Source organism: Triturus cristatus, chromosome 1_1 (assembly GCF_964204655.1).
Source record: "Triturus cristatus chromosome 1_1, aTriCri1.1, whole genome shotgun sequence".
Classification (NCBI taxonomy): Eukaryota; Metazoa; Chordata; class Amphibia; order Caudata; family Salamandridae; genus Triturus; species Triturus cristatus.
In genome coordinates this window covers 601708956-601722682 of record NC_140579.1, presented here as the reverse complement: position 1 = coordinate 601722682, position 13727 = coordinate 601708956, and the positions used below count along the sequence as shown (strand labels likewise).

Sequence of the window (13727 nt, the reverse complement as noted above, 5' to 3'; positions counted from 1 at the left end):
CTAGTGGTTCACACGGATTCTTAGGTTTAAGACATGGGCGCTGCTGGGGCTGCAGCATCCCAAGGATCCATGGATGAACTGAAAACGGAGTTCCTGTCATATATGTTGCTTCCACGTGAAGCCTTATGTTGCAGTCATTGAATGCTGGCATGCCGTGCACTCGCTAAAAACCAAAGACCATGTTGCATGTTCGAGTGGTGTGGAAGAGTGTTCTGCTTATTTTTCCAGCATGCAGGCAAACTAAACCTAGGAACTGTTCAATGCAATGACCGAGGATGAGCTGCTACTGTTACCGTTCCCTTCTGTGCAGCTACCAGCAGCGTGCTTTTCTGTACCGAGGTGAACATTTAATGGCTGGAATGGTATGCAAAGGTCTCTACCAAGATTATCCTCCTCCCAGACCCTTCTTCACTTTTCCTTCAGTGTTGTAGTTATCTGTCGCACCAGGCAATGTTTATTACCTTTAGTCTGAAGTAGATGACACTTGGTGCCAGTGCTGAGATTTTCAAGCGCATTCAGAGTTGCATCAGCCTTCTTTGCACAAGACGTCACCACTGCTTTCAGGGAAGAAAACGGCACCGTTCCTAGTTTTGTATAGTATGAGGAAGGACAAGAAAACTTTAAATCTGGCCCATTATCATCTTCTTACTTTTGTGTTCCTTCTTCACGCAAAAAATATACATCCCAGGTAGAAAATGGTAGCTCCTAGGCACTCACAACTGGTACAGACCTATTTTGTCTCATTAGTAATTGATAACTGCTCTGTTGGCAAAGTCCTTCTCGCCGTCATCTACCCCTCCCCACATTAAGAAGAGAAGCTCCACAGTCTTCTCTGTCTTACGTACCTCCCAAGTGTTACCAGTCAAGTCAAGGAAAACTTTATTTCGGAGTATCTCCATAAAAGTACATAAAATGAATATAAAAACATTTAAGAGCAATAGATAAAATGATTAAAAATGGTGCAGCCACACGGCTAATACGTGCTAGTTACATACAAATGAATCATATTGACATTTTTAGATACTTTTTCCGTTTGTGCCAAAGAGCCCCCAGAAATTTTGCCACAGCAAACACAATGTGTACAGCCATTTCGCTCTTAAGAATTCTGAAGGCTTCGTGGCACCTGGTGAAGCCCAGATTCCTACAGACGGGAATGATCCATTTTCTGCGCGCCTCAGTATAGCCCGGACAGAAAAATATAAGATGCAGCTCAGTTTCATCGCTTTCTCTGCATGCCGGGCAAATACTGGGTGTCGACACAGACCAGGAGCTAGTGAAAGCACGAATTGGCAAAGACCCGTGCCTCCATTGCAAATAAAGCTTCCTGATTATTGCAGGGTAAACATTGTCAAGGGCTAGTTCAAAGGTGTAAATACTCCATGTAAAGGAATTGATTTGTTAAGGACCCTAGAGATTTAGAAGGTCGAAGTAAGGGAGCCTTGGAATCGTAATACAATTTAGTTAGAGCTTTTTTAGAAAGCTTGGAACAGGCGTTGCAAGGATCGTTCCATAGTGCATCTAGACCTAGGCTCACCGAACTATTCCTTACGAATTTAAGCCAGGCAATGTTCCCCGAGTTTGGGAAGCTGAGAACTTCCTGAAAACCCTGTCTGTAATGAATCAATTCAGGCACCGTCCACAATCTACGCCAATAGATCACGGGACGAAGTGCCAATTCTTTCTCCAGGGGTCTAATGCCTAGGTCGAGTCTTAGAGGCACTAGAGGTGTACTCGGAGGAAGAGCTACTAGACACCTGAGGAATCTGTTCTCCTCCTTTGTCAAACTGTCCAGTACTTTGTGGCCCCATAGTTCACTCCCATATGTGACTGCTCCTCTGGCTTGTACCCTATAAATATGAAGAGGTGGGCCTATGGGTTTAAGGGTCGACCTGTTCTTCCCCAACATCCCTAGTATTCCACCGATATGTTGCACCAGTTTCATCCTAGCTTTCTCCTGGTGTGGACCCCACCCCAATTCCTCGTTGAGTGTAACACCGAGATATTCAAAGGTGTTTACTCGTTCGAGTATGTTATTCCCTATGCAAGGGATACGGTGGAACCTGGGTGGCGGATTGAAGGCCATGAATTTAGTCTTTAGAGTGTTTATCTCCAATCCATGCTCTCTGCAGAAGTCCCCAAATCCATCCAACACACGCTGGATTCCCATCGGTGACTTGAAGAGAAGGAGGGTATCATCCGCGAACATAATTGCCGGAACCCTCCTTCCCGCCAACTTCGGGAAATCCGAATTGGGGACCCCGTTGAGGTGGTCAATGACACCGTTGACAAAGAGGCAAAACAGGGTAGGTGCAAGTACGCACCCCTGTCTTACCCCTCTCTCAACGGGAAACTTATTTGAGAGTGCACCCTGTCTACCACACCTCACACGAGCATAGGTGTTTGTGTGGAGGCGGATGATCATGGTCAGAAGATCAGCTGGCACCCCAACATTCGCCAGGACTTCCCAGAGCTTGCCGCGTGGAACCAGGTCAAAGGCTGCCCTTAAGTCCACAAATACAGTATAGAGACTGCCACCCTCCAACTGTATTGTTTTCCAGTGTAAAAGGGACAGCCTAAAGACCTGGTCTATGGTGGAGGTCTTCTGACGAAACCCGGCCTGAAAGGGGCTCAGGATGTCCCTCTCTTCGATCCAGTCCAAGAGTCGATCCAACAGAAGCCTCGCAAAAAGCTTCTGTGGGACGTCTATCAGACTGATCGGTCTGTAATTAGCAGGGAGCAGAGGTGAGCCCCTTTTGAAAATGGGCACAATCTCCGCCCCGAGCCAAGTTGGAGGGACCGCCATCCCATGGATGATGGCATTAAACAGTACCAGGAAGTATGGTGCCCAAATTCTCACCTCATGCTTTAAGAGGTCACCTGGGAGCTTGTCTAGGCCTGGCGCTTTTCCTGAGGAAAGGCAAGTAATTGCCGTTTCCAGTTCCTCCAAGTTAAAATCTTCCATCTCACAGTGAATATCAGTGGTGAAGGCCACTGGGCTCCTGCCCTGAATTCCAATTTGGTCTAGCCCAGCCCTACTATAGAGCGATGAGAAGTGTTCTTCCCAAACTTCAGGTGCAATATTGCCCTCTATAGCCATAACAGGCTCGGCTGAGCCATGTTTGACTATATGCCAGAATTTCCTTGAATCTCTGATTTTGAGAGTAGTTGTTATTTCTGCCCAGTTCTCCCAATCCCAGTCTATTTTGGCAGATTCAAGGAGGAGCTTGTAAGCAACCCTTTTTTCCCTAATCACCGAGGAGGCTTCCTTGTTTTTAAACGCTTGGAGGAGATCTTTCTTAGCTCCCCTGCAACTGGCATTGAACCATGAGGCTCTTTCTCTCCTCAGTTTCCTGCCCCGGACCACAGGGTTCAATACCTCGGCAAGGTTATCGCAGAGGGTCTGATGGATATCCTCGAGGGGAGAACAACCTTCTGGCGAGGACAATTGAGGGAGGAGACTTTCCACTCTTTCAAGGGTTAATGCCACTTGCTCGTATATGGTCCTTATGCGGGTCGGTTTCTCTAGCAATTTGTCCCACCTTATTCTTCGCCTATTACTGGATAAGGTGAGACGGGGGGCAGATAGTCTATTTCCTGGAACTTCGCCCTTAAGAAAACAATCTGTGGCTAGTGAAAGGATTAGGGGGTTGTGATCGCTATCTAACCTTGGGACTATTTTAAAATCTAAAGCCAGTTTCCAATCCTGGAGTTTGATCATTATGTAATCAATCCGGGACTCCTGGCCTGGTCTGTTAAAAGTTGGTTGGGGCGGGTTGTCCCCTTGGAACCTGCCATTGCATGCTCTGAGTGAATTTGCCAGAGTTAATGTTAAGACTTGCAGTAGGAGGGGTGATGATGACCTAACTGGCGGGCCTACAATGCTTGGGATTCCCCAGAGATCATCCTCCTCACTACTGATCCCATCTAGGTAAGTCGGGAGTGGTTCAAACTGGATGTTAAGATCACCTCCAACCAGAAGTGTATCTGAACCGGTAAGAGAGTCAAGGAAAGTCACCAAATCCTCCATTGTCCTTGAGGTGGCCGCAACTCCGACCGGTCTAGAGTATATATTTACCAAGGTCAGACCCATCCCAGTGGGCCAACGCAAGACCACACACAGGATGTCAGATGAATTCGTTTCTACCACCTCAGCCATACAGCCTAGATGACAAGCGATCCATATTGATAGACCTCCAGACGGGCGTCCCTTCCCACCCCATCTAGCTGGGACATTGAAAGTTGCGAACCCAGGGTAACAATGGTTTTCTCTGGCCCACGTCTCTTGGAACATGCATATATCATATTCTTTGATAAAGGTTTCCCAGTCAGTGTTATCCAACTTGTTAGGCAGCCCAGCCACGTTCCATGACAGTATTTCTAATGACCTCATAGCCCTACGTGTGGTCGTAGCAATCTCATGCAAATTGCTTTCTACCGGCCTTGGAGGGGCACAGACCCCCGCATCATTCCGTATTTTAAATGAGGAACCCTGTGTCACATTGGTCTTTCTTGACAAACAACCGCCCTCCGCCTCTACCCTCTCCTCCCTGTGTGCAGAGCGGTAAGGATTTATAGCTGTTTCATCTGCGGCCGCCGGAGCATATTCCTGGGGCGCTATATGAGTCTCGGATAAGGGCAGAGGTAACCCAGCAGTAATAGAATATTGTGGGCAAGAAATCTGCAGTTTGGGAATCGGATCCGTGTCCTCGGCCTGATCTACCAAGGTACTGAGCCCATGGTCAAGAGAAGTACTATGTCAGTCGCAATCATCGACTCCTGATAAGGCCCCGAATCTATTTGCGACTTCAAGGGGAGTGAATGGTGGCCTATGGTTCACCCTCCATGGGCCGTGTCTGTGATTCCCAGGGAGTACCGTAGCCCATTCTGCTGCATTTCCGTGGGCCGCAGAGGTAGGTGCATACATATTACAATGTTTAACAGGGGGAACAGAGGTTGCTAAAAATGTGTGGGGATGCGTCAACGTTTGTACTGGAGCCCTGGGATATACATTGTAAGAGACTGCAGGTCTTGGGTAGAAGTATGACAGTACACGGGGATTTATGGACCCCCAGGTATTACCCAAGGGGTAGTCTAAGATGTAATTGACTGCTCTGGGGTCTCTAAAGTTGATAATGATTACATCCCCTTCGAGGTCTTTGGTTCTACGCCCTAGCCAAGGAAGTCTCCGGACATGCAATATCTCCCCATTGATGTTGAAAGGGAGGGGTCTGTTTGACCTAAGCCAGTGCATGGTTTTGTTTTTGAGTTCGTAATAGCCTTCAGTTTTGCCCTTTTCCAAAGGCGGAACTTCTGTTAGCACTACTACATATGGAACCGCCTCTGGGGGTAGGTTGACTTGATGACTATGTTGGTCTCTTGCCCTAGCTAAGTGTTGATTCCCACCCCTCTCATTTGAAGTCATTACTAAGATGGGGTTTGTTGTTTCCTTTCTCGATTCACCCACATCATTTTGTCCATGGCATTGGTGGGTTGTGATGTGAGGAGGCTTGGCCCTATGCTGGCAATTAGAGCTACCTATCTCGTTAATCCTGGTGTAAGTAGGAAATAAAGCTGATACCATAGGGGGGGGTGGGACTGGGTGAGCAGGATCTTTCCGTGACCCCGGATGTTTTATGATTAACGATTCTAGGTCCCCCAATCGTAGCTCTATATTTTTTAGTCGTTCAATAATGGGTAGAGTAAATGATCTTATCAATTGCTCGATGCCCTCAAGATATGGTGGCATCGGACCTGAATTAGGTAGGGGCAACGGAGAACGAGAATGATCAGAAGGGGGGGATACCAAAGAGGTAGGAGATGTTATGGCCACGTCGTGTGTTATTAGTGGCGGCGATGGAACCTTAGTCAAAGATGTTATACCTGTAGTTTGCATAGGGCCTTTGCCAAAATCAGTGTGTTTAATCTTATCTTTTGGCAGATTGCCTAGCCTCTTTCTTCTTTTGGAGGGAGGGGGCCTTGGAGCTTTAGGCACCAACACCCTCCCCACCTTCTTAGTAGAGGTCTTAACCTTAGATTGAGAGGGAATGGTGACAGTATCGGTTTCCTTGTTAAAAATACTAGAGCTGGGAGGGAGCAGATCGGTTGGACCAGGCGAATAGTTAAAGTTACTGGATGTAGGATCAATGGTTCTAAGCAGCTCAGGGACGTTATCAATAGCTAATGCCTCCTGCGTAAAGGTAGGAGAACTTAGCACAATGAGAGACGGAGTCAAAGTCAAAGGAGATGCATTGTCCAATGATATCCTATTTTTAATACACTCTATTGAGTGGCGTTGCTCAGCCCTTCGTTCAGCGAGCATGGTCTCCTTATCCGTAGGCACAACAACCTTTTTAAAATAGTCAACCAGTGTGCCTTTGGTTGGGGCACCGTTTGTTGTGGGAGCGTTAGTAGATACAGTCTCAGCCATAATAGTGCTAGAAATATCGAACGCACAACTCACGTTTACTGGACAATGAAGGGGATTCCCCCGGTCCGGTCTCCTCGTGTCTCTGAGGGCCTCAGAGGGCCCGCTCTTTGCCCGGTCGTAGCCCCGGCTCTTGTCCCGCGCGCGTCCCGCTAGCGCGTGAGGAGAGTGCAGTCTTAATAAGTAGTGAGGGAGGGTGAAGGCGGGGCCGGGAAGAGGCAACAGGTGTGCTAGATGGATTCTGCCTGGAGCACCCTGGTCCTCGCAGTCCCGGCAGGCACAAACCCCCACAGTTTCCCCTCAGGGCACAACACAGGCGTCCACACGGGTCCAGCAAGGCAAATGGAGCGCGATCCCAGCTCCGGTTCAGAGGTCAGTCAATATCCACGAGCGGCGCCCGCGAAGCGGGGGCCGCGAGGCTTTTAAGTGATTTTAAGGAGGCGGGGCCGGGAAGAGGCAACAGGTGTGCTAGATGGATTCTGCCTGGAGCACCCTGGTCCTCGCAGTCCCGGCAGGCACAAACCCCCACAGCTTCCCCTCGGGGCACAACACAGGCGTCCACACGGGTCCAGCAAGGCAAATGGAGCGCGATCCCAGCTCCGGTTCAGAGGTCAGTCAATATCCACGAGCGGCACCCGCGAAGCGGGGGCCGCGAGGCTTTTAAGTGATTTTAAGGAGGCGGGGCCGGGAAGAGGCAACAGGTGTGCTAGATGGATTCTGCCTGGAGCACCCTGGTCCTCGCAGTCCCGGCAGGCACAAACCCCCACAGCTTCCCCTCAGGGCACAACACAGGCGTCCACACGGGTCCAGCAAGGCAAATGGAGCGCGATCCCAGCTCCGGTTCAGAGGTCAGTCAATATCCACGAGCGGCACCCGCGAGGCTTTTAAGTGATTTTAAGGAGGCGGGGCCGGGAAGAGGCAACAGGTGTGCTAGATGGATTCTGCCTGGAGCACCCTGGTCCTCGCAGTCCCGGCAGGCACAAACCCCCACAGTTTCCCCTCAGGGCACAACACAGGCGTCCACACGGGTCCAGCAAGGCAAATGGAGCGCGATCCCAGCTCCGGTTCAGAGGTCAGTCAATATCCACGAGCGGCGCCCGCGAAGCGGGGGCCGCGAGGCTTTTAAGTGATTTTAAGGAGGCGGGGCCGGGAAGAGGCAACAGGTGTGCTAGATGGATTCTGCCTGGAGCACCCTGGTCCTCGCAGTCCCGGCAGGCACAAACCCCCACAGCTTCCCCTCGGGGCACAACACAGGCGTCCACACGGGTCCAGCAAGGCAAATGGAGCGCGATCCCAGCTCCGGTTCAGAGGTCAGTCAATATCCACGAGCGGCACCCGTGAAGCGGGGGCCGCGAGGCTTTTAAGTGATTTTAAGGAGGCGGGGCCGGGAAGAGGCAACAGGTGTGCTAGATGGATTCTGCCTGGAGCACCCTGGTCCTCGCAGTCCCGGCAGGCACAAACCCCCACAGCTTCCCCTCAGGGCACAACACAGGCGTCCACACGGGTCCAGCAAGGCAAATGGAGCGCGATCCCAGCTCCGGTTCAGAGGTCAGTCAATATCCACGAGCGGCACCCGCGAGGCTTTTAAGTGATTTTAAGGAGGCGGGGCCGGGAAGAGGCAACAGGTGTGCTAGATGGATTCTGCCTGGAGCACCCTGGTCCTCGCAGTCCCGGCAGGCACAAACCCCCACAGTTTCCCCTCAGGGCACAACACAGGCGTCCACACGGGTCCAGCAAGGCAAATGGAGCGCGATCCCAGCTCCGGTTCAGAGGTCAGTCAATATCCACGAGCGGCACCCGCGAAGCGGGGGCCGCGAGGCTTTTAAGTGGTTTTAAGGAGGCGGGGCCGGGAAGAGGCAACAGGTGTGCTAGATGGATTCTGCCTGGAGCACCCTGGTCCTCGCAGTCCCGGCAGGCACAAACCCCCACAGCTTCCCCTCAGGGCACAACACAGGCGTCCACACGGGTCCAGCAAGGCAAATGGAGCGCGATCCCAGCTCCGGTTCAGAGGTCAGTCAATATCCACGAGCGGCTCCCGCGAAGCGGGGGCCGCGAGGCTTTTAAGTGATTTTAAGGAGGCGCGGCCGGGAAGAGGCAACAGGTGTGCTAGATGGATTCTGCCTGGAGCACCCTGGTCCTCGCAGTCCCGGCAGGCACAAACCCCCACAGCTTCCCCTCAGGGCACAACACAGGCGTCCACACGGGTCCAGCAAGGCAAATGGAGCGCGATCCCAGCTCCGGTTCAGAGGTCAGTCAATATCCACGAGCGGCCCCCGCGAAGCGGGGGCCGCGAGGCTTTTAAGTGATTTTAAGGAGGCGGGGCCGGGAAGAGGCAACAGGTGTGCTAGATGGATTCTGCCTGGAGCACCCTGGTCCTCGCAGTCCCGGCAGGCACAAACCCCCACAGCTTCCCCTCGGGGCACAACACAGGCGTCCACACGGGTCCAGCAAGGCAAATGGAGCGCGATCCCAGCTCCGGTTCAGAGGTCAGTCAATATCCACGAGCGGCTCCCGCGAAGCGGGGGCCGCGAGGCTTTTAAGTGGTTTTAAGGAGGCGGGGCCGGGAAGAGGCAACAGGTGTGCTAGATGGATTCTGCCTGGAGCACCCTGGTCCTCGCAGTCCCGGCAGGCACAAACCCCCACAGCTTCCCCTCAGGGCACAACACAGGCGTCCACACGGGTCCAGCAAGGCAAATGGAGCGCGATCCCAGCTCCGGTTCAGAGGTCAGTCAATATCCACGAGCGGCTCCCGCGAAGCGGGGGCCGCGAGGCTTTTAAGTGATTTTAAGGAGGCGCGGCCGGGAAGAGGCAACAGGTGTGCTAGATGGATTCTGCCTGGAGCACCCTGGTCCTCGCAGTCCCGGCAGGCACAAACCCCCACAGCTTCCCCTCAGGGCACAACACAGGCGTCCACACGGGTCCAGCAAGGCAAATGGAGCGCGATCCCAGCTCCGGTTCAGAGGTCAGTCAATATCCACGAGCGGCCCCCGCGAAGCGGGGGCCGCGAGGCTTTTAAGTGATTTTAAGGAGGCGGGGCCGGGAAGAGGCAACAGGTGTGCTAGATGGATTCTGCCTGGAGCACCCTGGTCCTCGCAATCCCGGCAGGCACAAACCCCCACAGCTTCCCCTCAGGGCACAACACAGGCGTCCACACGGGTCCAGCAAGGCAAATGGAGCGCGATCCCAGCTCCGGTTCAGAGGTCAGTCAATATCCACGAGCGGCACCAAAGTGTTACCATTAATTTCCTCTCCTCACTGTTTTTAAGTTCTTAAGTTCTTATTTTTTTCTTAACTTTTTTTTATTGTGGCTGCTTGCTTAACCTATTGGTTATTTTCTTTATTTTTCAATGTCCACCCCTTATTTTGATCTTTCTTCTTTCCATCGTCCTCACTCCTCATAGAATTTTTCTCTCTTCTTCCTGCCATCAGTCTTGCCATTCTTATTCCCTGTATTCATTTATTTCAGTTTTTAAGGTCTCCTCTCCTGTTTGCTAATCTGTCTCCCTCATAACATTCCAACCACCCTAATCCAGTTGCAATAGTTGATGCTGCAATTTAGCCAGACTGTATTGCAAATTGCCAGAACAAATCTCTATAGAGTGCAAATTAGCATTCCGTGGCCTTTCGTGTATGCTCTGCATTCCCGATGCTATCCCTTAGAGCTTTGTGCCTATTTAATCTTTTTAGTGTGAGGGCTGTTAAATGTTCAGAGGATCTGTATTTTGTTTTTGTTACTTTACTGCCCTAGGCTTTCTTTATTGCCTCTGTTCTATAGCTGTTTTAAGCCACAGAGGCCTGGATTGAAAAACTGAGGGTTCCTTAAATTAGAGCATGGTGTCTGACCACTTTGTGGCCTAAGATAACCGCGTCCTTGTTCACGTGCACATTACATAGAACAATTCAAAAGAACCTAAGGGATTCCAGGTCTAGGATCTCCCAGCTTCTACTTTGCTGGTATGAGTGCCACGTTCTCTGTGATGGAGTTACTCAGGTTTTAGTCAGCAAAGACTAGTGTTTTTCAGACTTCATTCCAGTTGGAAACTTGGAATGTTCATAGTGCAGGAAAAATGAGTGCCCTCAGAAGATCTGTTCCCCTACTCTCATTTGGTAGCACCTCAGATTAGGAAAACTCTTGCATTGAAAACCATTTTCGGTCTGGACTTTACACCTCTATCCCTTGGTGTTCGAAACAGGATGAGGATGAACAGATCCCCTGAGAAGCATCCTTTGCCATATTAATGTATGGGTATGCCTTGCTTTAGTTGACATCCTTCAACTGTCTGCTTATTGCCTCCAACCCAGGAGGCTTTTCAAAATAGCAGTTATATAACAAGAGGACCTTTAGTGTTCATATATACCTCCATGTAGAGGCTGGTAGAACCTCCAGACACACCTACTCGTTACCTACGTGCTGTTCAGCACGTGAGCAAGAAATGCCAAAGATCGGCTTAAATTCATTGAGGATTGGTGCAATGTGTTAATACCTGTAGTATTGGGTCATGTCCGACTCCTTTAGGCATGAGAGTTAACAGTGTCTTCTTTCATCTCCAGTTTATTTTGATTACCAGTGAATTACTGATCTACCGAATTATTCCCTTAGGTTGGAAGTTACACAATCTAATATCCTTGTTCACCACCTCTAAGACAGCCGACAAAGACACCCTACGTTTTGCAAAAGTTCAGAATTGGCAATGTGCTTTTGGAGCAGGCTGGTCCTATTGTACGCTAGATAGCAGGGTTTCTTCTATTCCGGGTCCTCTCTGCTAGAAATGGCCTGGTTGGCATCTCTCTCCCTTCAAAAAAATCAATGTGGTAACCCTAAATCAGATCACAGCCTCTTTCAGGAGGAAAATTTCTATACGATGATAATTTCATGTCCCAGTTGTGAAGGTTATCCACACTGTAGCATGATGGGAGACCAACAATGTCAATACCTGAATTCAGTGCTTTGGTTGTTAATCAAAATGCTTGGCAATATGTTACCGCCACGGTCTTAGTAACTGGCTGTTCAGAACTCCATGCCAACCTAATCCCAACAGGTCTGTGTCCGGTATGGGAAACTAAATATATTGCTTTTTGGTTCTCAGTGGCCCAGCCCAAATCATGTCTCTCACTGTTAAAGAGGCACCATTTCATGCTGAGGTATTATAAACTTAATTCAGTGTTGTCTTTCCCCCATCAGAACAAGTGAGAGTTGGCAAATACACCATGCTTCAGTTGATGAGCTATGTGACTGATTGCCTTGTGTATTCTTGTTGTGCCTCCAGCAGTACTCATTTAATGGTCTACAGATGCACCTTATCTTTCTTGAGAGGATCAGGAACCTGGCAGGATTAGCATAATCTCTGTACCGTAAACTGGTTCAAGCTATCAAAATCCTGAAAGTGAATCTGCTCAAAGGAGTTCCCTTCATGCTCTATAAAATGGACACCTTCTTCTCGATTAACTCATCAAAGTTCAGATTGGGCACCAACAGTGACTCATTCTCAAGATCTTTAGATGATTGAAGACAGACTGCTTCCCATTAACATCTTGAAACCCAGTACAACTAGGCACTATGCTGGTTTCAGTATGCAGTTTGTTATGCCTGGAAGATTGTAGAGAGATTGAGCCGCCATCCGTACCTGTTGAAAATAAAAGCATCCCCTATAGAATGTGTGCCATCCAGAATGCATATTGTAGCTCTTGAGAAAGTGTTGAAGGCAAAAGGTCAACATCACAGAAAAACAGCAAAGGGAAGATGTTCGAGCTCAATCCAAGCCATCAAGGTTGGATAGAATTGAGTCAACACAACCAGAACAGTCAACCATTGGCTATTCTGGTTGTGTTAACTCCATTCTATCCAACCTTGATGGCCAGCCGACCATGGGGAATCAAGAGAAGCGAGATGATTACTGTATAGCTCTAGGCCTGGAAAAGCCAGGTCTTTAGGCTTTTCCTAAACGATAATAGGTCTGGCGAGTTTTTTAGTGAAAGTGGCAGTTAGTTCCATAGTCTAGTAGTGATGTAGAAAAAGCCTTTCCCTCCCCAATTGGAAAGTCGTGCCTTGGGAATTTCCACCAACTGATGGGAGGCAGACCGCAGCATTCTTGGAGGGGAGTACCAAAAGGAGTGTTGAGTTTCTGAGTTTAAAGACATTGCCTCTGAAGGTCTAGCCAATGGCCATTTTAATTTCTCAGATTCAAATGGATATATTGATCTAATCAAATGGTATGATTCATCCGTCTCAGTCACAAGAACAATTGGTTAATAGTTATCAATATGATAGCATTTACTTTGTTTTTGCTATTACATTTTGTAGCCGCTTATTAATCTCTCTTCTGGTCTGTTCATATCTTTTTTGTCACTAACTACCAGACACGTTCTGGTGTTTAAGCTCATTTTTAGCTGTGAAAGTCAGCAGCAGGGGTTTATAGAAACACTCTGCAGCAGATGTATTTTCTTATTTCTGCTAAACAGAGGGACACCATTTCAAAGGTGGAAAGCAAATTATTCATCATGAATAAAACCAGGCGAGTGAATTTTGGCAGTTCTTTAGTCATTGTTGGCCAACCTATTGGATTCTTGTCGCTTGTGACATTTAACTGGTTACCTTGAAAATGGCATCTTCATTGTCCATCACTAAGCTTGCATCTTTGATTTCATCAGGCAATTGGTTTGAGTTTTACTTAGCCTGCTTACCTCATCCATTCCAAAAATATTCTTTTATTAACCAACCAGGAAATCTAGATCCTTGCCTTGCTTCTTAGAAGAGCTATGGAGAACCTCTGCAGTGTGAATGTCAGAAAGGTCATGAATTCTTAGCTAGCTAGTGTAAAGAAAGAAAATCACCTTGGCTACTTCATACCCACGAAAATAAACACGTTCGCACAATTGGAGCCAATTCAGCTTGAGTCCTTTAATGCAGAAATGTAAACATGCATGTACTCTTTTGCTACTCCTCATGCGTCTGAAAGTCCTCCTTGCTTGCTTGGATCAAGACCAGTTCTACGTGTAGAAAGGAGTACATTTAGAACTAATTGCTAAATGTCTTGCAACAGGATACTATATTTCTTGCGTATTTTCCTGCCTTTCTATGTGTTTTTTACCCCTCGGTCTGAAATACCCTCTTGCATTCTTTCTCTCCATGCCTTTCCTTTTATCTGACTTGCAATCTTTCATCCATTCTGTCACTTTTCAAGCATTTCCTTGCACTTTTTCCTTTCCATGGTTTTGTATTGACGATCTTGTCTCTTCAATTTTGACCACCATTCAGGCTTGGAATATATCCACTTTAGACCCAAGGATCTGAAGTTTCTCTGGT

At 48.9% G+C, this 13727-nt stretch overlaps 1 protein-coding gene across 4 annotated transcripts in view; it reads left to right on the top strand.

Moving 5' to 3' along the window:
• The window catches only part of LOC146870694 (plasma membrane calcium-transporting ATPase 4-like), a 1872989-nt gene that overhangs the window by 1842811 nt on the left and 16451 nt on the right, over positions 1-13727 (top strand). The window lies entirely within an intron of this gene.